The sequence below is a fragment of the Tupaia chinensis genome, unplaced genomic scaffold (assembly GCF_000334495.1).
Source record: "Tupaia chinensis unplaced genomic scaffold, TupChi_1.0 Scaffold000294_5, whole genome shotgun sequence".
Taxonomy (NCBI): Eukaryota; Metazoa; Chordata; class Mammalia; order Scandentia; family Tupaiidae; genus Tupaia; species Tupaia belangeri.
The window spans coordinates 265,699-286,264 of record NW_006159782.1 but is presented as its reverse complement, the minus strand read 5'-3'; the positions used below and the strand labels follow the sequence as shown (position 1 = coordinate 286,264).

Genomic DNA, 20,566 nt, shown 5'->3' with positions numbered 1-20,566 from the left:
CGAAACTGCGGGCCTCTTTTTTTTTTTTTTCTTAAGAGAGGTTTTTGCTATAGGGTGCGTGCACTCTCCAGAAAGACAGAGAGAGACAGAGAGACGGAAAGTGAGAAATCACCCCTTAGGGGAAATGGCCATACTGCAATCCCTTCTCCTCCATTCTCCTCTTGGGATCTTAGACACACAAGCACAAACGCCCGGTGTTAGTTTAAGCCACCAGGTCCGGGACTCAAACCGCAGTCGACTATGTGGGAGTCCAGTGACGTAGCCATTATGCCATCTGCTGGCCCCACACAGCTTCCTTTGTTTATGCCCTCCCCCAGCCCACACAACCTGTAAGTTTTGACTAAAACGCAACCTTCTCTGGCTGTTGCCCCCAGCAGCATACCCAAACACTACCCGTCTGCCCTTCACCCTTGCTAACAGGATCACGGTTTTGTTCAGGATAGTAAAACAGATCATTTTTAAAGGCCATAACTCTGCCAGCAGGTGGCATGTGGTTAAGGCACTGGATCCCACATGGCTGACTCTGTGATTTGAGTCCCAGACCCAGCAGCTTGAAAAACATGCCAGGCACGTGTGTATATACATGGCCAAAATCCTGAGAGGAGAATGGAGGAAAAGGGATTGCAGTGTGGCCATCCCCACTGAGGGGTAATTTCTCACTTTCCCTCTCTCTTTGACTCTGTCTCTCACAGCACACACATATACCCTATGTCAATAAGAAAGAAAAAGGTCATGAACATATTATTGGATTGTCTGAAAAGTTTTCTTTTTTAATTTTTTTAATGAAACAATGTGTCATGACTTTTCCAATGACCCAATATAGTCCCAGCTTCCCTGTATCTCAGGGTGGTCAAGTGACACAGTTTTGACCAATGAGATACAGGTAGAAGTTTGATAGGTTTATTAGTTAACTACTGCTGCGTAACAAAGTATCCCAAAACTTTGTGGTTTGAAGCCACAGACATCTTTATTATCTTACAATTTCTGTGTGTCAGAATTTTTTAAGAGGTTTTTGCTGTAGGGCACATGCACTTGCCAGAGAGACAGAGACCATGAAAGGGAAAGCGAGAAATCACCACTCCAGGGTGCGTGACCACTCCACAATCCCTTCTCTTCCATTCTCGTCCCAGGGTCTTGAGCACACACACACACACCCTCCAATGTGATTTTCAAGCCACCAGGCCCAGGACTCAAACCAAGGTCAGCCATGTGGGAGTCTAGTGATGTAACCATTATGTCATCTGTTGACCCTGTGAGTCAGGAATTTAAGAGTGGCTCATCTGGATGGTTCTGGCTTAGGACATTAATGAGGCTGCAGTCAAAGTGTTGGCTGGGGCTGCACTCGTATGCAGGCTTGACTGGAGCTAGAGGATCTTTCACAGCTTACTCACATGGCTACTGAGAGGCCTCCTGTGTCCCGGAAACAAGTCATGGTATACATGAGCAACTCCAAGGAGTTATATCGCTGCAGAAATTTGCAATATGATCTCTTCTTTTGCCTATGAGCAGTCGCTTTCATCTCTGTTTTAATTCTGAGCTATCCACCCACCTACTCATTCATCATCCACCCAAAACCCATTGCCCATCCTTCTATCTACCCATCTCTTCATCCTTCCACTCGTTTTTCCACCCAACTGCCCATCAGCCTACATAGCCACCCACCCACCTACCAATCAAACCATCAACCTACTCATTGGCTAATCCGTCTACCCACCCACCCACTCACCTACTCATCTACCCATCAACCTACTCATCCACCTACCAAACTACCGATCCATCCATCCACCTACCTGTCCACACACCCACCTACCCACCCACCCAACCATCTACCTGTCCAATAGTTTCTAAGAGCCTATAAAGTGCCAGGCACAATACAAAGGTCTTCAAAAAGTTCATAGAAAATGAATGTCATGAAAACAACTATGCATGAATTTCAGCATTTTTGCACCAAAATAAACTCAAAATTTAATTCTATTTTTCTACTTTTTTGAAGTTGCTTCATATTTAGACACTTTAAAAACTGAGGGGGAACAAGCATATGGTGTAGTGGTTAAGGTGCTGGACTCTCACATGGTCAACTGTGGCTCCAGTTCTGGACCCGGTTGTTTGAAACTCATGCCTGGTGTGTGTGTGTGTGTGCGTCCCTAAAATCCCAAGAGGAAAATGGAGAATGGGATTGCAGCATGCAATTTCTTGCTCTCTCTGCGTCTCTGTCTCTCTCTGTGTCTTCAGTGAGTGCATGCACCCTATAGCAAAAAATCTCTCTAAAAAAAATAAAAGAATGAGATTGGGTTAGCTAGGAGGCATGGTGGTTAAGATGGTTAGATCCTATGTGGCCATCTGTGTGGTTCAAGTCCCAGACCCAGTAACTGGAAAAACACTGAGTGAGTGTGTGTGTGTGTGTGTGTGTGTGTGTGTACCCAAAATCCTAAGAGGAAAATGGAGAAGGGATTACACCATGGCCATTCCCCCAGGTGGTACATTCTCAATTTTTCTCTCCGTTTCTCTGTCTCTCTATCTCTCTCTGAAGAGTGCATGTGCCACATAGCAAATTTTTAAAAACTGTATGAGATTTGGGGCTGGCAGGTGACATGGTGGTTAAGGGTGCTGGATTTCCACATGGACAACTGCAGCTCCAGTCCTGGACTTGGCAGATTGCTTTCTCACTTTCTCTCTCCGTCCCTCTCTGGTCAAATTAAAATAATAAATAAATAAATAAAGCTAAATAAAATTATTATTATTATTTTTTAAAAGCATATGAGATTTATCTCCTGGGACTAGCAGTTGGTATAATGGCTATGTCGCTGGACTCCCATGTAGTTGAGCGTGGTTTGAGTCTGGGACCCGGCGGCTTAAACTCACACCAGGCACGTTCCCAAGATCCCAAGAGGAGAATGGAGGAGAGGGGATTGCAGCATGGCCACCCCACCTGGGGGGGTGATTTCTCGCTTTGATTTAATTTGCCTGGGTTGAGACTGGACTCCATATTTAAAAAAAAATAAATTTGCTATAGGGTCCATGTACTACCCAGAGAGAGAGAGAGAGAGAGAGAGAGAGAGAGATGTGTCTCCTACCTTTAAGTAGCTACTGCATTTGGGACGACAGATGAAGAGCAATCCCAATATGCTTGTGTTCGGTGCGGAGCTAGAGGTAAATGAGGGCTATGGTCTTAAACGTATTACTATTTTCCTCTTCTCTTATTCCGTCAGAGACTTCTGTTTGCCGCAGGGATAATCAAGATTCTCACAGTAGAAATATAATGAGAAAAAAAGACCTTACCTCTGAGTGTTAAGACCCACTCCGAGTACATGTGAGACAATAGTCTTGAAACTGAGCTTGGGTCAAAGAAAAAGGGGATTTTCTAAGCCCAGAGGCTCGCCTGGATGAAGCAGAGCGCAGCCTGGTGGACTTGGGCTAGAGCAGCGTACAAGGCCAGGAGACGTGACTTGGGGACATTTGCCCTGGGTAGGAGGACACCGGAGATCAGACACGAATGTGCTGAGTCCCTCCTCTGGATCAAAACCACAGAGGCAGGCCCGAGGCATGCATGGCCCAGGAACGACACTGGGCTGCCCGGGCCGTGGTTCGGAAATGACTGAGAAGGCTCGGGAGAGTGGGCTGGAAGGTGGTCTCACAGATCCTGCACCCTCCAGTGTGGGCCGGGGAAAGCAGTGCAGGTCCCAGCAGATCAGAAGGTAGGGGTTGGGGCCCACGCCAGGCTGGAGCCCCGGGCTGGGACCCCAGGGCCCACGGCTGGCAGCACCTCCACAGGCACCAGGAGGAAAGCCCAGGAGCTGCCCAGCCAGGTGACCAGAGACAGGAGCCAGGGGGCTGCCAGACTCACCCTGCACCCCGGCACCATGCTGGGAAGAAGCAGCAGGGCGTCTTGGGAGGGAACACGACCTGAGCTTGCTTGAACTTCAGTCTTGACACATTAACCAGGAAGGAAGTTTCTGAAGGCACAGGAGACCGAGTGAGCGTGGGTGAGCGCGTCCACGTTGTTTACTTCTTTCTTTCACCTGCTGTTGGCAAGAACAGGGACTTGAGAGCTAGGCAGAACCAGTTACCGGCCAGAGAGCTGTGTCCAGTCCTCTGCCTCTGCGGGCCAGCATCCTGCCACAGGTGGAAAATGGCCGCTGAAGTGTACTTTGGTGGCCTGTGATAGTTACACTTGCGCTGAGTGGGTACAGGTTCTTTTCATTTTTTTGAATTGGCAAAGGGCTCATGCACTTCCCAGAGAGCGTGAGAGAAAACGCTCCCCCCAGGGGCGTGGTCATGCCTCAGTCCATTTCCTGTCCAGATTTGGGGCACACAGGCATAAGCACCCAGCCTGTTTTTCAATCCACTGGGGCTGAGACCCAAACCACAGTCAGCCATATGCAATCCAGTGCCCTTAACCACTAGGCTACAGGGCTGACCCACAGACTTTTCTTTCCTTGTCGTTATTCCCTAAACAATACCGTGTAACAACCAAGTCCATAGCATTTAAATCATACCAGATATTATGGGTACTCTACAGTTGATTTAAAGTGTACAGGAGGATGTGGAAGGTTAGATGCAAACTACACCGTTTTAAATAAGAGGTTTGTGCCTCCTGGATGTTGGTATTCGCAGGGCCCTGAAACCAACTTCCCGTGGAGACCGAGGGACGACTGCATTTCCGGGCACGTGGGCATCTGTGTGCAGACTTTCCTTGCTGGAGACGAGCACAGGGAGCTGCGGATCCCGAGGAGAGGTGGGCCAGCTCTCTCGGGACACACAGGCCCCGTGCTGGGAGGGCCCCGCGTGTGGGTTTCATGCTCCGTGGTCCTGATCTTTTTCCTTTTGAATCTGTGTTTTGTAAATGAGGTCTGATTGACTACGGGAGACTAGAGTCTGGGACCTGGACGTACCTGTGGGGAGGTTAGTGTTGGTGCCCTGTGACAACTCGGGGCAGCACATGGTGGCAGCCATCCTCACCCCAGGCAGGCTGTGCCACGGTGTCCTCCACAGGGAGCTGAAGAGAAAGAACCTCTGTCCATGCTTCCTCTAGGTGCCTGCGGGTCTGGGCACGGCAGTCGTCCTCCCTTGGTGTCCTGATCCACTGAGTGAGAGTGACGGGCCCATGGGAAGGGCTGATAGGCCCCTCCAGAACGGGGAAAGATCCAGGAGCTGACACGTGCCCAGAAACACAGGTGGCCCGCCGTATCTTCAGGGGAAAGGTCCCAGGACCCCCGGCTCCTCTGGGAGTAACCTCACGCCAGAGGGAGCACGACCCTGAGGAGCAAATAAAAGACGCCGTGCAGGCCTGGGAGGAAGGCAGGTATGGCACGCTGGCCCTGTAGCAGTTGACGCCTATCCTCCTGCATTGAATAGAAGGCTGCATTGGCATTGCACTGGGCCTCCCGAGGAAGTCTGCTAGCCCCAGGCCTTCAGCTAGGCAAGTCACACAGGTCACAGGCCTGCAGGACAGCCAGAACTACCAGGCGGCCCTATCTCCTTGGCCACCCCAGCCTCACGGTCACCGACTCTTCCAGAGAGCACCTCTCTGAACCGTTTCTACCAAATGCTTCAGTCTCCAGGACCTCCGCATTTATTTTCAAGTTCAAGTTTCTCAATTACCACGTGGCTTTGCCATGATTACCACGTGGCTTTGCCGTGTTCCTTCCTCCCCTGTAGGGCAGCCTACGGAAATGCAGTAGCCCTCAGAGTGCTGCCCGCCCTGCCCCTACCGGGCACCTCAATTCCCACCTCCACTGCAGCTTCGTAAACTGGCAGTGAGGGTGCTCGCATGCCGCCCTGCGCCAGAAGCCCCTCGAAGCGTTCAAGTCACTGGATTCTCATGGGAGCCCAACAAGGTGGTGCACTCCATGTGGTCATTTTACAGAAGAAAGAGAGACACAGAGTATGGGAAGTGAGTTGGGGTAGAGCTGGAATTTGAACCTATGAAAGTAAAATGGTCATTTAAAAATGTTTTTATGTATTTTTTCTATGAGCAAGAGAGACAGAGACAAACAGTCAGACAGAGTGACAGCACCCCCAACAGGGTCCTACTGCCATGACCCACCCAGTCTCTGCCAACCCCAGGCCATGAGCACACGCGTGCCTGTGTGCATACAGGTCTCCAGGTGCAAACCCAGAACGTTCCTGTGGGTCAGCCTCACAGAGCATCATGTCCTACCACTGTGCCTCCGTTCAGCTCTCTGAACATGGTCATTTTAATAAAACAAAGAATGGCGGGACCAGCAGGTGGCATGGTGGTTAAGGCGCTGGACACTCCCACATGGCCAACCATGGTTCAAGTCCTGGACCTGATGGCTTGCTTTCTTACTTTCTCTTTCTCTCTCTCTCTCTTTCTCTGTCTGTCTCTGATCAAATTAAAAGAAATGAATAAATAAAGATAAATAATTATTTCTTAAACATAAATAAAATAAAGCAAAGACTGGCACATGTACGTGAGGTGCACACTGGAAACCCGAACGCCATAGCCAAATGCAGCATCTCACCTGACAGAGGACTATATCCAGAATATGCATCTGTTCATTAACATAAATGGACTTACTAACATAAATTATTCATGAACATTATAATGTACCCAGTCTGGAAAGCCTTGGTGCAATTGGGCAACCCCCTTACCCCCACCCCGCCCCCATCATGGAGAAGGGCAGGGCACCCGGGGTTGGGTGGGCATATTTGCAAACCTGCGTGGACTCACTCACCCTATCCCAGGCTCCTGGGGTTCTAGGGCACTTCAGCCCAGGGGAGCAGCCGTGACTCCAAGCCACCACTTCAGGACACTCAGCTCTGGCCTAGCGAGGTCAGAGGCAGAAAGCCATCAAGCTAAAGCCCCTTGCTTTAGATACCAGAGTGAGATGTTTAAATTTTAATAAAAAGGTTATGTACTTGGCCATAGCTGATTTACTTGAAGGTTACCTTCATTTCTTATAGTCCACAGGGGCCCAATTGGATTTGCAAAGTCGATTAATTCCTCCCTCCCTCACAATGACTGTAACTTCTCCTTCCTCACTGACCCCAGGGCCCCTCATGCCTGGTGGTCCCTGAAGCCCACATGTGATTTCTCTCTTTCTCTCTCTCTTTTATTTTTAAAGAGAGATTTCTGCTATGTGTGTTTGCCAGAGAGAGAAAGATAGAAAGCGAGAAATCACCTCCCAGGAGGATGGTCATGCCAAATCCCTTCTCCATTCTTCTCTTGGGACTTTGGGCATGCATGTGCACTTGCCCAGCGTGAGTTGCAAGCCTCCACATCTAGGATTTGAACCATGGTTGGTCATGTGGAAGCCCAGTGAAGTAACCATGATGCCATCTGTTGGTTCCCACATGTGATTTCTGATTGTCGAAGTCTTTTCTAGAAAGAGGGAATGACCTTCACTACCCAGAATCTGCCAAGCTGCTATTCTGGTTTCACCGTCTCCAGGCAGAAGTGAACTGGAGGAGGCAGGTGCTGCTCCTTCCTCCAGAAGCAACCGTCAGACAGAGCCTGAGGAGAAGTCTCTGTGAACTTGATGTTTTGGATACAGAAGTTTCTGGAAAATGCATTTGGCTTAGATATACTTTACTTAGGTATTTACCGGTGTGGGGTTGAAGGTGTGAGAGGCAGACGCACTCCACAGCTCAGCCGGATGACTTCTCTCCTGGAGTACTTGCCCACAGATGGCCACAGACTGGGCAGCTTCAAACAACAGACTTCATTCTCTCCAGAGGCCAGAAGTCTGAAATCCAGGAGTCTGATCACAGAAGGAGTCCTTCCTTGCTTCTTCTAGTTCCTGGCAGTTCCCGACTGTGATGGACTGAGTATGTGTGTCTCCAAAATTCATAAGTGAAATCCTAACCCACCAGTGATGCTATTAGGAGGCAGGACCTTTGGGAAGTGATAAGGTTTAGATGAAGCCATGAGGGTGGGGCCCCGTAATGAGATTAGTGCCCTTATAAGAGACAGGGGAGGGACCAGCAGGTGGCATGGTGGTTAGGGCGCTGGATATTCCCACATGGCCAACCACGGTTCAAGTCCTGGACCTGGTGGCTTGCTTTTCTCACTTTCTCTCTTTCTCTCTGTGTGTGTGTCTCTCTGGCCAAATTAAAAATGAATGAATAAATAAACAAACTTAAATAATTAAAAAAAAAAGAGAGACAGGGGAGATGGAGCTTCCCTCCCCCCCCACATGAGGACACATTTAGAAGGCGGCCATTATGGAAGCCAAGACGCAGGCCCTAGCCAGATGCCAAGCCTGTTAGCACCTTGATCTCGGACTTCACAGGCTCCAGAACTGTGAGAAATAACGTCTGTTGCTTAAGACATCCACAGTCCTCAGCATCCCCCCATGGCAGCATCCCCGCAGCCTCTGCCTTGGGCTTCATGGGTCGTCTTCCCTCTGTGGCAGCGTCACTGTCCTTACAAGTCTCCCTTATGTGATTTCCAGGAGGACGCAATCCAGCGTGACCTCGTCTGATTACGTCTGCGAAGACCCTTTTGCAAACCAGGGCATAGTCACAGGTACCAGGTAAGCCTGAATTTGGAGGGACTCTATTTGACCCAATGCCCCTTCGGTTCCATGGTCCTCCCTGACAGCCGCCCTCCCTGAGCTCCCGGGTCACCTGCTCAGACCTGTTTCTTGGTGCAGTTCTGCAGGCCAGCTCCTCTCCTCCCCACCACTCCCCCTCCCCCACCCTGGCCTTTGATTGGCCCCGTGACTATTTTTACTAATAACTTCCTATAATGCAGTTTCAAAGCCGACGGATGCAGTTGAAATCCTCCAGACACCTCCTTTCAGGTTCACTTCTCTGTAAAGTGCTTATCTTAGAAAATCTGGGTAGAAGCTGAGTTTGATCTTTATTTATTTATTAATTTAATTGCCAGAGGGTGTACGTGCTCACCAGAGAGAGAGAGAGAGAGAGAGAGAGAGAACATGTACCCTGCAAGGGGCGTGGTCACGGCACAATCCCTTCTGGATCTCTGTCCTCAGGATTTGAGGCATGCATGCACATGGACCCAGCCTATTTTTTAAGCCACTGGGCCAGCATTTGAAGTGCAGTCATTGGGACCAGCAGATGGCATAATGGCTACATTGCTGGACTCCCATGTAGTAGACCACAGTTCGAGTCCCGGACCCGGTGGCTTAAACTCATGGCAGGTGCTGTGTTCACGCATACCCAAGATCCCGAGAGGAGAATGGAGGAGAAGGGATTGTAATGTGGCCATTCCCCCTGGGGGGTGAGTTCTTGCTTTCTGTCTCTCTGTCTTTCTAGGGAACGCACGTGCCCTATAGCAAAAACCTCTCTTTAAAAAAAAAAACATGAAGTGCAGTAATGTAGGATCCAGCTCCTTAACCACTAGGTAATCATGCCAGCCTGAGTTTGATCCTTACACCAACTAATTAGCGTACTTGCAGGCTTGCTCTGTGAAGCGTGTTTACCCTGAGCTGCCGGCTGACTTCAGGTCACAGTGCAAAGGGTCTGGGGAAGGAGGACACCGAATCACACTCTCTCAGCGTGTTGCTCCGTCTTGAGCTCCTGCTATGTCGTCACCTCCCTACCCCCATGCACACTCCCGCTACATCCTGTTACTCAGTCACAGGATGCAGACTTCGTGGCAAACCCACAGTAAAAGCAGGCTCTGCAGTCTGCCTCCACTTCTCTTTCTGGGGCATGCCCAAGCTTCCAGGCACCTGAGTCTCGGGAGGGCCTCCTTGCAGCTGGTCTCGTAAGAGTAGAGCTTCCTCTGGGACCAGCAGTTAGCATAATGGCTATGTCACTGGACTCCCATGTAGTCGACCGTAGTTCAAGTCCCCGACCCAGTGGCTTAAAACTCACGCGGGCACATGTGTGTATATGCCCAAGATCCTGAGAGGAGAATGGAGGGGATGGAGGAGAAGGGACTGCGGCGTGGTCATCCCCCCGGGGGGGGGGCGTGATTTCTTGCGAACGTGCCCTATACCATAAACCTCTCCAAAAAAAAAAAAAAGAGTAGAGTTTCCTCAACAGGTGGTACTTGTAAAGCCCAGGAGCCTGAGCTCTAGTTCATCAGAGCTCTGGAAAATATGCCAGTCACATACAGCTACCAGGGCCACCTCCAAGGGGCGTGTAGTGGTATAGCTCCTGGGGTGGGGGGTGGAGAGCACCAGAGTTTTCATAATTCTGCACCCCTTCAAACACTCCATCTTTGCCTCTGTAGTTTCTTTTTTTTTTTTTTTTTGGAGAGGTTTTTGCTATAGGGCGCATGCACTCGCCAGACAGAGAGACAGAGAGACAGAAAGTGAGAAATCACCCCCCAGGGGGGATGGCCACACTGCAAAATCCCTTCTTCTCCATTCTCCTCTCGGGATCTTGGCTATGCGTGAACATGGTGCCTGGCATGAGTTTAAGCCACCGGGTCCAGGACTCGAACCGTGGTCGACTACATGGGAGTCCAGCGACATAGCCATTATGCTAACTGCTGGTCCCAAGCCTCTGTAGTTGTTTTTTTTTAAATTATTTAACTTTATTTATTTACTTATTTATTTTTAATTTGACCAGAGAGGGACAGAGAGAGAGAGAAGGAAAGTGAGAAAGCAAGCCAGATCCAGGACTTGAACCATGGTCGATCATATGAGAGTCCAGCACCCTTAACCACCATGTGACCTGCTGGCCCCAAGTGTTTTGTTCTTTTGAAATAATTATTTTTATTTATTATTATTACTATTATTTTAATTTGCCAGGGCACATGTGTTCACCAGAGAGAGACAGAGAAACAGACGGAAAGTGAGAAAGTGCAAAAGCAAGCCTCCCGGTCCAAGACGTGAACCCTAGTCAGCCACGTGGGAGTCTAGCATCCTAGCCACTGCATTACCTGTTGGACTCAACCTCTGTAGTTCAATATTAGTCGGTTCCTATCTTTTAGGTGTTCACAATTTGCGAATGCACTTGCACAGCGATAAATCCCTGCATACTCGAAGTCATGATCTGCTCAGCAGGTGAAGGCAGAACGCTCAGAGGCCTCTAATAATCAGCCCTTTGCAACAAGCACTTTTTCTTCCTGCTCGTTATTGCAGCGAAGGGAGCAGCTTTCGCTCCTCTCATTCGGTTACAGCAGACTCGGAAACGCACTGGGGACCGCTGCTCTGTCACCAGCAAAGACAATGGCATACATAAAAAATGTCTTATTTCCCCTTGCTCTACCGAGCAAAAGCATCGGAACCTCCCGGGAATTCACTTTACAAGGAAAGAAAACGAGGACCGGCGTCTGCAGCGGGCTCGGGCTCGGGCTCGCGCCGCCCAGAGCGTCCCTTCCTCTGGCTCCTGCGCAGCAGGACTGTGCGTACCCCTGCGGGGGCGGACCAGGCAGGGTGCGCACCAGGCAGGGTGCGCACCAGGCAGGGTGCGCTCCAGACTGTGGCCTTCTCACCGACGCTCACAAACGCAGTCGTTCTGCGCGAAGGCCCCTTCCCCTTTCCGCTTGCTAGGCGCCTCCCCCACCCGTGAGTCTGGACTCCCGCCGAGAGTTCTCGAAGACTTCTTTCCTTGTCTCTTAAGGCCCTGCGGTAAGAAGTTCCGCGTCGGGGACCCTCACTAGTGCTTAAGGGACCCACCTTTCCGCGGTCTCCTGCATTATGTTCCCTAGGAAATGTTCATATCCTTATGCTTGAAAAATCCCTCTTGCAAAAAACAATAATAAAAATCACCAAATACTGCAGCCGGCAGGGATTCGGAGATGGAGATCTGGGTGTCCGCCCCGGAACTCAGTGCTCAGCCAGCAGGAGGGTCCTGAACACTGCCCAGGAAGCCAGGTGTCAGGAGCCCAGGCCCAGCCCACGGCTGCCAGGTGAGGACCTGTGGGTCCATTTGGGAGAAAGGCGGGTCTGAACCAGCGGAAGGTTTGAATTAAAGCGTAATAAAATACAGCTGTTTAAAATGATCTCTTTATAGTTGAATTTTAAACTATTTGTGAATAATGCAAAAACGAGTTTCACTCAGGTATATTGGGGGTATCCTTAGCTATCAGAACTGAACTAAATTACGTTTTAACCCTTATCATAAATACAACTGGAGACATAAAGTAAATAATTCACATTTCTATCATTGTCCAGGGGAAATTTCTCATCAGGAAGACACTCAAGTAAAGAAAGTTTTTCTTTCATTAACTAAACGTCTACAGTAGTATAACCAGAGCCAGCCAGTGCTGTGGTGGTCCCAGTGGCTGGATCCCACATGACTGAGCAGTTCAAGTCACCAACTAGGTGGCTTGAGAGGCACGCTGGGCACGTGTCCATGCGTGTCCAAATCCTGAGAGGAGAACGGGGAGTGATTCTCACTTCCCCCTCTCTCTCTGTCTGACTCTCTCTGGCAAGTATACACATTCTATAGCAAAAAAAAAAAAAATTAATTAATAAAAAAACACAACAAACTATAATCAAAGATCTGTGATGATATGACCAAATAATCAATAGTAAATACAATGACTTACAAGCTTAAGTGTCCTTCCATAACCAGAGTATAAGGTTCCTAACACCAAGAAAATAGTTTAGTAATCTCTTACTGGGGGTGGGAAAGAGAGACTCAAGGGGGTAAAAAAGCAAAATCATGCAATGAACTCAAAAGTGGGAAGTGACCTGGTGTTGGTAATGTGTATGGTAATAGCTTTGACTGGACTAATACAACATATATTCATAATGGGAAAATCTGTTTGGTCTGCTGTAAAGATGGACAGTGATTAAACATAAAAAAATAAAATAATAAATAAAATAATCTCTTGCAAAATCTACTCTGCAGTGAGAACTATCTTTCTAATTTGCCAGAGGGGACTTATGCTTGCCAGAGAGAGGAAGAAAGTGAGAAAGCACCCCATAGGGCATAGTCATGCCTCAATCCCTTCTCTATTTTTTCCTTCTTCCAGGATTTTGGGCATGCATTTGGGCCTGGCAAAGTCTCTGGGTCTGGGCCTTGAACTGAAGTCAGCCATGTGGGATCCAGCCACCTTAACCATCATGCCACAGTCTGGCTCCAGCAATAACATTGTAAGAATGTTTAAATCCGGACCCACTTTGTACTATTCAGAATTCGACAGGTTTACCAAGGCAAACTCAACTCTAAATTAAGACCAAGACGTGCCAAGACTGCCTGAGCCTCCCGCAGCCAGTGGCAAAGCCATGGCTAAGCACCTCTGAGAGGAACCATCCAGTCTCCCGACATCATGCACAGCCAACCACTGTGCAGGGTGTAGGTTTGTGGTTTAAAACTTAAGAAACTATTCAGATGGGACCAGCAGTTGGCATAATGGCTATGTCGCTGGACTCCCATGTAGTCTACCATGGTTCGACTCCCGAACCCAGTGGCTTAAACTCACACCTCAGACATGAAGGGAACGTCTTCCCTGGCCAGCCGCAGTTGGCGTGGCAGCAATGCGATGCTCCTTGATGCTGAAGCTGCATGGGAAGGTCCTGGGCTTGGGCCGAGGTCTGCCTGTACACGCAGCGCATGTGCCCACCGACTGAGGCTGGTGGGTCGCCACCTCCCTTCCTCCATCTCTGTAATTTTTTTTTCTCTTTATTTTTTGCTATAGGGTGCATGTGCTCACCAGAGAGAGGCAAAGCGGAGAGAGAATGTGAGAAATCACCCCCTGGAGGAGGGGGGATGGCCACCCCTCAGCCCTTCTCCTCTATTCTCTTTGCAGGATTTTGGGCACATACATGCACGTGCCTGGCATGTTTTTCAAGTCGCTGGGTCTGGGACTCCAGTCACGAAGTCAGCCTTGTGGGATACATCAGCCTTAACTACCATGCCACTGGCTGACCCCTCCGTCTGTCTCTGAGTAAATAACATTTTCCAGAATTCTCACGCATAATCATTATGTAATTCCAGAAAATGTGGGCCAAACTTGAAATTGTTACCTTCAAGAGACATTTTTGGGTGAAGATTATGGGATGATTCACACCTTCATAGCCAGTGTTTTGTGTTTTTGTAGCTTGTTTTGTTTGTTTATGTTTTTTTGAGATATTTTTGATATAGGGCACATGTGCTCGCTGGAGAGACAGAGAGACAAAAAGTAAGAAATCACCCTCCCAGGGGGATGGCCATGCTGCAATTCCTTCCCCTCCATTTTCCTTTGGGGATCTCGGGCACGTGTGCACACACACGTGCCCAGCATGAGTTTTAAGCCGCCAGGTCCAGGACTTGAACTATAGTAGACTACATGGGAGTCCAGCAATGTAACCATTTTGCCTTCTGCTGGTCCTATGTCAGGCTGCGTCTAATCCCTTTGATGCTCTGTTTGTTGCAGTCGTTTTACTGATGCACAGAGTCCGGGGCAGATCTGGCTGGGAAACCATGAACTCTTCCTCAGGCCACAGTCCTCCAGGGCTCCACACTCACCCACTGGCCTGCCTGGAGCACTGAGTATTTCTGATATATACAGAACTCAGCAATGCTGGTCTAAATGCAAACTTACTTTAAAAGGATACCTAAGTTCCAATACTTTTTAAAAAAATCTGTTTTAGGTGGTACAGGTGCAGGGTGTTGCTGGGCAGTGCTGAAGCCGTATGGGTAGGCCCTGGGTTCAGATCCCAGATCAACCTGAACAAGCCTGATGTGATCCTGGCTGGCTGGAGGCCTGGAGCTAGAGGCCCTGGAGTATGGAGATCCCGACAAGGGCCCTCCTCTCTAGAAAGAAAGGAAGGAAGAGGACCAGCAGATGGCATAATGGTTATGTTGCTGGACTCCCACGTAGTCGATCATGGTTTGAGTCCTGGACCCAGTGGCTTAAAACTCACTCTGGGCACATGTGTGTGTATGCCCAAAGGGATTGCTACATGGCCATCCCCCCTTGGGGGTGATTTTTCTTTCTCTCCGTCTCTCCCAGCCAGCGCACATGCCCTATAGCAAAAATCTCTCTTAAAACAAAGAAGCAAACAAACAAACAAACAAACAAACAAATGGAAGGGGGGGAGAAAGGAAGGAAAGAAGAAAAAAAGAACAACTGAAAAAAAATCCCTCCTTCTCTTTTTCTCTTCTCTCTCTGGCAAGAGCATGCAACCTATGACAAAAACCTAAACAAACAAATACAGTAAAATCTGCTTTGAGATTTAACATATAATAGATATTGAGTATCAATCGTAAGTTGAGGTTTAATTGAAGAACATACTAAGAACCCAAGCTTGCATGTTGATAAATGACATTTGAAATGTTTAGTGGCTAAGGGCCAGCAATGGGGCATGGTGGTTACAGTGGCTGGATCCCACATGGTCAGTTGCCTGGTTTGAGTCCCAGACCAGGTGACCTGAGAATCACACTGGGCTCATGTGTGTACTGAGAGTCCCAAGAGGAAAATGGAGGAGAAGGGATTGTAGTGTGGCCACTCCCCCTGGAGGGCGCTGTCTCCTTTCCCTCCCTCTGACAAGCACACGTGCCACAGAGCAAAATTTTAAAAGGTGTCAACTGAAATAACCAACTAAGAATTAATGTGGTTTGTTTCTAAGCATGAACTTCCAAGACCTAGGCCGGAGAGGAGGAAAACGTGCCCCTGTCTCGGAGTGGTCAGGGCAGGGCTCCTTTGCTTTGATTTTGAGAGTGAGAATTTAGTGAAGAGCTTTCCACTGGCCTGGCCCAAAGAGGCGGGACATGTGGAAGCAGGACTTGGGAGTTTGGGAAGGAGTAGGGAGTGTACTTTGACAGAGATGGAGGGCTGCTGGTGCAGTCACAGGGTACTGTCCCAAGGACGGGATCTGGGAAGCGTCCTGTTATCAAAGTCAAAATGGTGTTACTGATTGTGGGTGCGACTCACCCATTGCAGGGATACTAAGCCAGGGACAGGAAGCAGGAAGATTTTGTTATCAAATGGGCCGAAGTGGCCTGTTAACGTCTGTGGGTGGGACTCACCCCAGGCCCTCTGGAAGGGATTTTAGAAATAGGAAAAAGCAGTCAGACTTCAGTCCTCAAATGAAAAGAAAGAAAGAAAGAAAAAAAACCATGAAATGTTTAATGGATAAGCGTTGCCCATAAATAAGATCCAGTTCACAAGATCTAGCAGGCAATTCGGGTATCAGGTGAATTTTCTGCTATTTGCTTGCATTTTAGGATTTGGTAAAGTCGTCATTAAAGGAGGATTATCAGGGCCAGGTGGGTAGTGGTTATGGTGCTGAACTCCCATGTGGCCAACCGCAGTTCGAGTCCTGGACTGGCAGTTAGAAACTCAGGCAGGGAGTATGCTCGTGCATGCTCAAGAGCCCTAGAGGAGAATGGAGAAGGGATCATGGTATGGCCATCCCCCTGGGGGGTGATATCTTGCTTTCTGTCTCTCTGTCTCTCCAGCAAGTGCATGTGCTCCATAGCAAAAAAATCTCTAAAAGGAAAAAGGGGACTATTACATAATTATTACTACATACGTGAGCTTAACATTTTATATACCTATAACTTTAGAAAAAATAGTGCTACCACAATTTTTTAATTGAATATACATAACAATATCTCATAGAACTAATATTTCATGGGACCAGCAGTTAGTGTAATGGCTATGTCACTAAACTCCCATGTAGTCGACCACGGTTCGAGTCCCAGACCCCGTGGCTTAAACTCATGCTGGGCACGTGTGCGTGCCCAAGATCCTGAGAGGAGAATGGAGAAGGGATTGCAGTGTGGCCATCCCCTCTGGGGGGGGATTTCTTGCTTTCTATGTCTCTGTCTTTCTGGTGAGCGCACACACCCTATAGCAAAAACCTCTCCCCCAAAAAAGAACGATTATTTCATGAAACATAGTTTGGTAAATGATGTTTCACATGAATCTTTTTTTTAATTTACCAGATGGCACCTCTGCTCGCTCACTGGAAAGAGACAGAAATGGAGAGAGTGACAGAAAGTGAGAAGCACCCCCATGGGGGATGATAACACCATAATTTTGTCTTTCCATTTCTCTCTCCTTTCAGGATTTTGGGCATGCATGCACACGTACCTGGCGTGTTTTTCAAGCCACCAGGTATAGGACTTGAACCATGCAGTCTGCCATGGTTACCCAGCTACCTAACCAACCAGCCACTGGCAGCCCTAATATGTTTTAGAAATATGAAAAAGTTTTCCTGTTTCTCAAAAGCTTAAAAATCCAATCAAGGTACCTTCCTCTCAATTTTGCTGTGAATCTAAAACTGTTCCCCCCAAACTAAGCCTATTTTAAAAAATCAAATCAAGAACCAGTGGGCGTAGTCCAGAAGAAAACCTACAGGCTGGATTCAGGAGACACTGGCCGAGTGCTCACACTTCCCTAGACCTTCATCTCTTGCTCCGTGGTCTAAGGGTTCAAGCCACTGCAGGATCTATGACCTCAACTTTCCGCTTGCACCCGTTCAATCCCGGGCCGCACTCCACTGAAGCACGGTTCGAGTCCCAGACCTGGCAGCTTGGAGAAGCATGCTGGCACGTTGCGTGTGTCACACTATCCCAAGAGGAGGACGGAGGAGAAGGGACTGTGGTGTGGCCATCCTCCTTGGGGGGCAGTTTCTCACTTTCCCTCTCTCTCTCTCTGGCTAGCACATGTCCTATAGCAATTTTAAAAGGAAGGAAGGAAGGAAGGAAGGAAGGAAGCCCTTTATATGACGTTCCCTTCCTACTCAGAGTCAGTCCATGAGCCACTTCACTGGGGCTCGGTGTTTTGGTAAATGGATCAATGACCCTAGAAAACACATATGAACCGTTCCGATACGGCAGTGCCGTGTTTAAACGGAGGAAAATGGAGACTACTGACCGTGGGGCCCGACTGTGGCACAGCGGGGAGGCAGCGCTGGGAGGCCGACCCACATGGGAGGCTCCTGGTTCACGTCCAGGAACTTCCTTGAGCACACTGGGCCCTCATGTGCCCCCGCTCCGGGGCTGACCAAGACCATGGGCCCTCGGGGTCGTGGTGTCAGGACCCTGTTGGTGGGTTGTCTCTCTCGTCACTCTTGCTCATGGAAGAAATAAATAGGCCTAAAATAAAAAAAGGCTAATGAGGATGGGAGCTGAGAGCTGTCTTGTGGGGCTGCTGCAGGTGCTGGGAACCCCGTCCCACCTGTCCCCGGGGTTTAGGGAGATCAGTCAGCACCGCTGGCCCGTCCCCTGGAACAGGCGTCCACCTCTGAAGCACTATTAAAGGGAATTTTGGTCAGCCTTCATCTTTTCTGCCTTTCAATTATTCATTAATGTATTTAGTATTGGATTGTTGGCAAAGTGACATGTTTTTCTATGCAAAAATGTGTCCGGACTTTCCCGACAACCCAGTAATTTCTTATTTGGAGCTGAGTTGCACAGTTTGCTAGAAGCAAAAGAAAGAGGAAAAACCCACGCTGCTTTGCATGTGCTTCTACTGACACCTAGGTGTCCTGCAATGCTGGCGCGAGTCCGATCTTTTGCCTCTGGATCAGACAGTACCCGTCTGCACTGGCTGGCTGGGAAAGGCATTCGAGGGACTGTCTGCTCCCCGCCAACAGAAGCTTTATTCAGTTCACTCAGAAAACATTGGCAAGATAAATTTCTCTCTCTCCGAACACATGCCCTATAGCAAATTTAAAATAATAATAATAAGTTAATTATTTTTAAAAAGACTCTTTTCTCCACTGCATTGTCCTGTGCCCTCTGACAAGGATCAATTGGCTGTATAATTTGGGATTTCTTTCTTTCTCTCTTTTTAGAGTTCTTGCCTCAGGGCACATGCACGTACCAGGGAGAGACAGAGGAAAAGTGAGACTTCACCCTCCCAGGGGGGAGCTCTCAGCGGCACTCAGCCTATTTGGGCTGTCCTAAGTCAGGGACCACTGGCCTTTGGGATGGCGGGCCCTCGGAGACCCCAGTGAGTTCACCAGACCCTCAGGTTCTCAGTGTATGGATCCAGGTGAGGAATGCGCCCCAGCCACCCTCCCCCTCCTGAACGCATCTCTCCTTCCCTGAAATGTTTACATGTTTGATTATCCCAGTAATGCAGTGTTTGGAATAATCCATCACTTCTACAAGACCAAATACGCTGTCTTTGCCTCCTTCTGTTTTTCCCCACCCCTTCACCTGTGCAAAACCTCCGCTTAAATCCTCAGGCCAAAGCTGTCTGGGATTCCAGGTGTGAGCCCAGGTGTGATCCCTGGTGTGATCCCTGGTGTGAGCCCAGGTGTGAGCCCAGGGGAAGCCAGTGCTGCCTCAGAGCTGGCAGGTGCCAGGGTCCAGCTTCGGCGGGGGCTGTCCCTGCCCTTACCTAGTAAACAGTAAGTTTTACCCCTTTAAGATATATTAGGGTTCCTTGAATTAAGTTTTATAACCCTATATAATTATATAATTTCCATTCTTTATTAAGACCCATAAGAACTAATATCTATACTTGAGACTTTCTTTTCTCAGCACCATTCCCGGTAATCACAAGATGGCTGCCGCGCCGCATCAGCTGATAATCATCTCTGCTTGCTGGACCCGCTTTCCCGAAACTGTGTTCCATGAAGACCCATCTACATCAAACGAACAATTGCGGAACTGCACTAGACCCACCCTTAATCCAACCCTGAATAGAATCTATGTTCTCTATTGTTAAAAACTTTATGAGCTGATAATTAAAACACGTAGCCCTCTCCCATTTACTTACATGTATCACATTTTCAATAAAAACGCACAATGATTCCTAGCAGGGGTCACTCCTCAGAGAGCGGATCTCTGGGAGTGTCCGGCATAGGACGTGCATAAAAAGGCACCGAGACCTTTTGTCTTCTGTTCACCTGCGCCGCCTCCGTCGAGCCAACCCACGCCCGAGGCTGGACCCTGGCAGGCAGGACCCCGAGCGGCATGGCTGTGAGCATCGTTGATCCGTTCAGTTTAGTCGGGGACCACCACGCACCCACCCATGCTTGAGAGCAAAACGAAGCTCTCGACCTGTCTGGAGCTGGCGTGCCAGCAGAGGGAGACAATGAGCCTGACCACAGTGACTGTGCACCTGAGTTCAGTTTGCGGTCCGACTGGCCTGTTTGTTAATAACAGAAAAGACCCTGTTGGTTCAGCTCCCAGGGGGATGGCCACGCCACAGTGGCTTTGCCTCTACTCTCCTACTGGGATTTGGGGGCTTTGCACACGTGCTCGGCATGTTTTTCAAGCCTCTGGGTTCAGAACTCAAACTATGGAGTTGACCTCGTGGGATCCTCCTGCCTTAACCTCCACGCCACTGGCTGACCCAAATTTTCACCCTCTTAATCTCATCACAACTAAATCTCGAACATGTGGGGACCAGCGGATGATGTAATGGACTCCCATGTAGTTGACTGCACAGTTCAAGTCCTGGACCCAGAGGCTTAAAACACGCTGGGTATGTGTGCATGCATGCCCAAGATTCAGAGAGGAGAATGGAGGAGAAGGGATTGCGGTGTGGTCATCCCCCTGAGGGGGAATTTTTTGCTTTTTGTCTCTCTCCATCTCTCTAGCAAGCACATGTACCCTCTAGCAAAAAATCTCTTAAAAAAAAAAAACAAAAGAAAGAAAAAAATCTCAAAACACATGAATTTTGGAGGGATAGACCATAGCAGTATGCTAAGAAATGACGTGCAGGCCAGCCCGGAGCTCAGCAGTTAGGCGCTGTGCACAAGAAAGTCAGACCCTACATGGCTGGCTG

The 20,566-nt window shown here is 48.9% G+C and overlaps 1 long non-coding RNA gene across 2 annotated transcripts in view; it reads left to right on the top strand.

Annotated features, from left to right (window-relative positions):
- Window positions 1-19,465, top strand: part of LOC102485446 (uncharacterized) — a 25,316-nt gene extending 5,851 nt beyond the window's left edge. Inside the window, exons 2-4 of one of the 2 annotated variants that reach the window (XR_003549725.1) lie at window positions 8,418-8,498; window positions 18,621-18,820; window positions 19,315-19,465. This is a non-coding gene — a long non-coding RNA (uncharacterized LOC102485446). Of the gene's footprint in view, window positions 1-8,417; window positions 8,499-10,873; window positions 11,888-18,620; window positions 18,821-19,314 lie in introns of those variants that run through there. The other variant, XR_003549724.1, reaches the window with a different exon arrangement.
- Window positions 19,466-20,566: the final 1,101 nt, after the last annotated feature.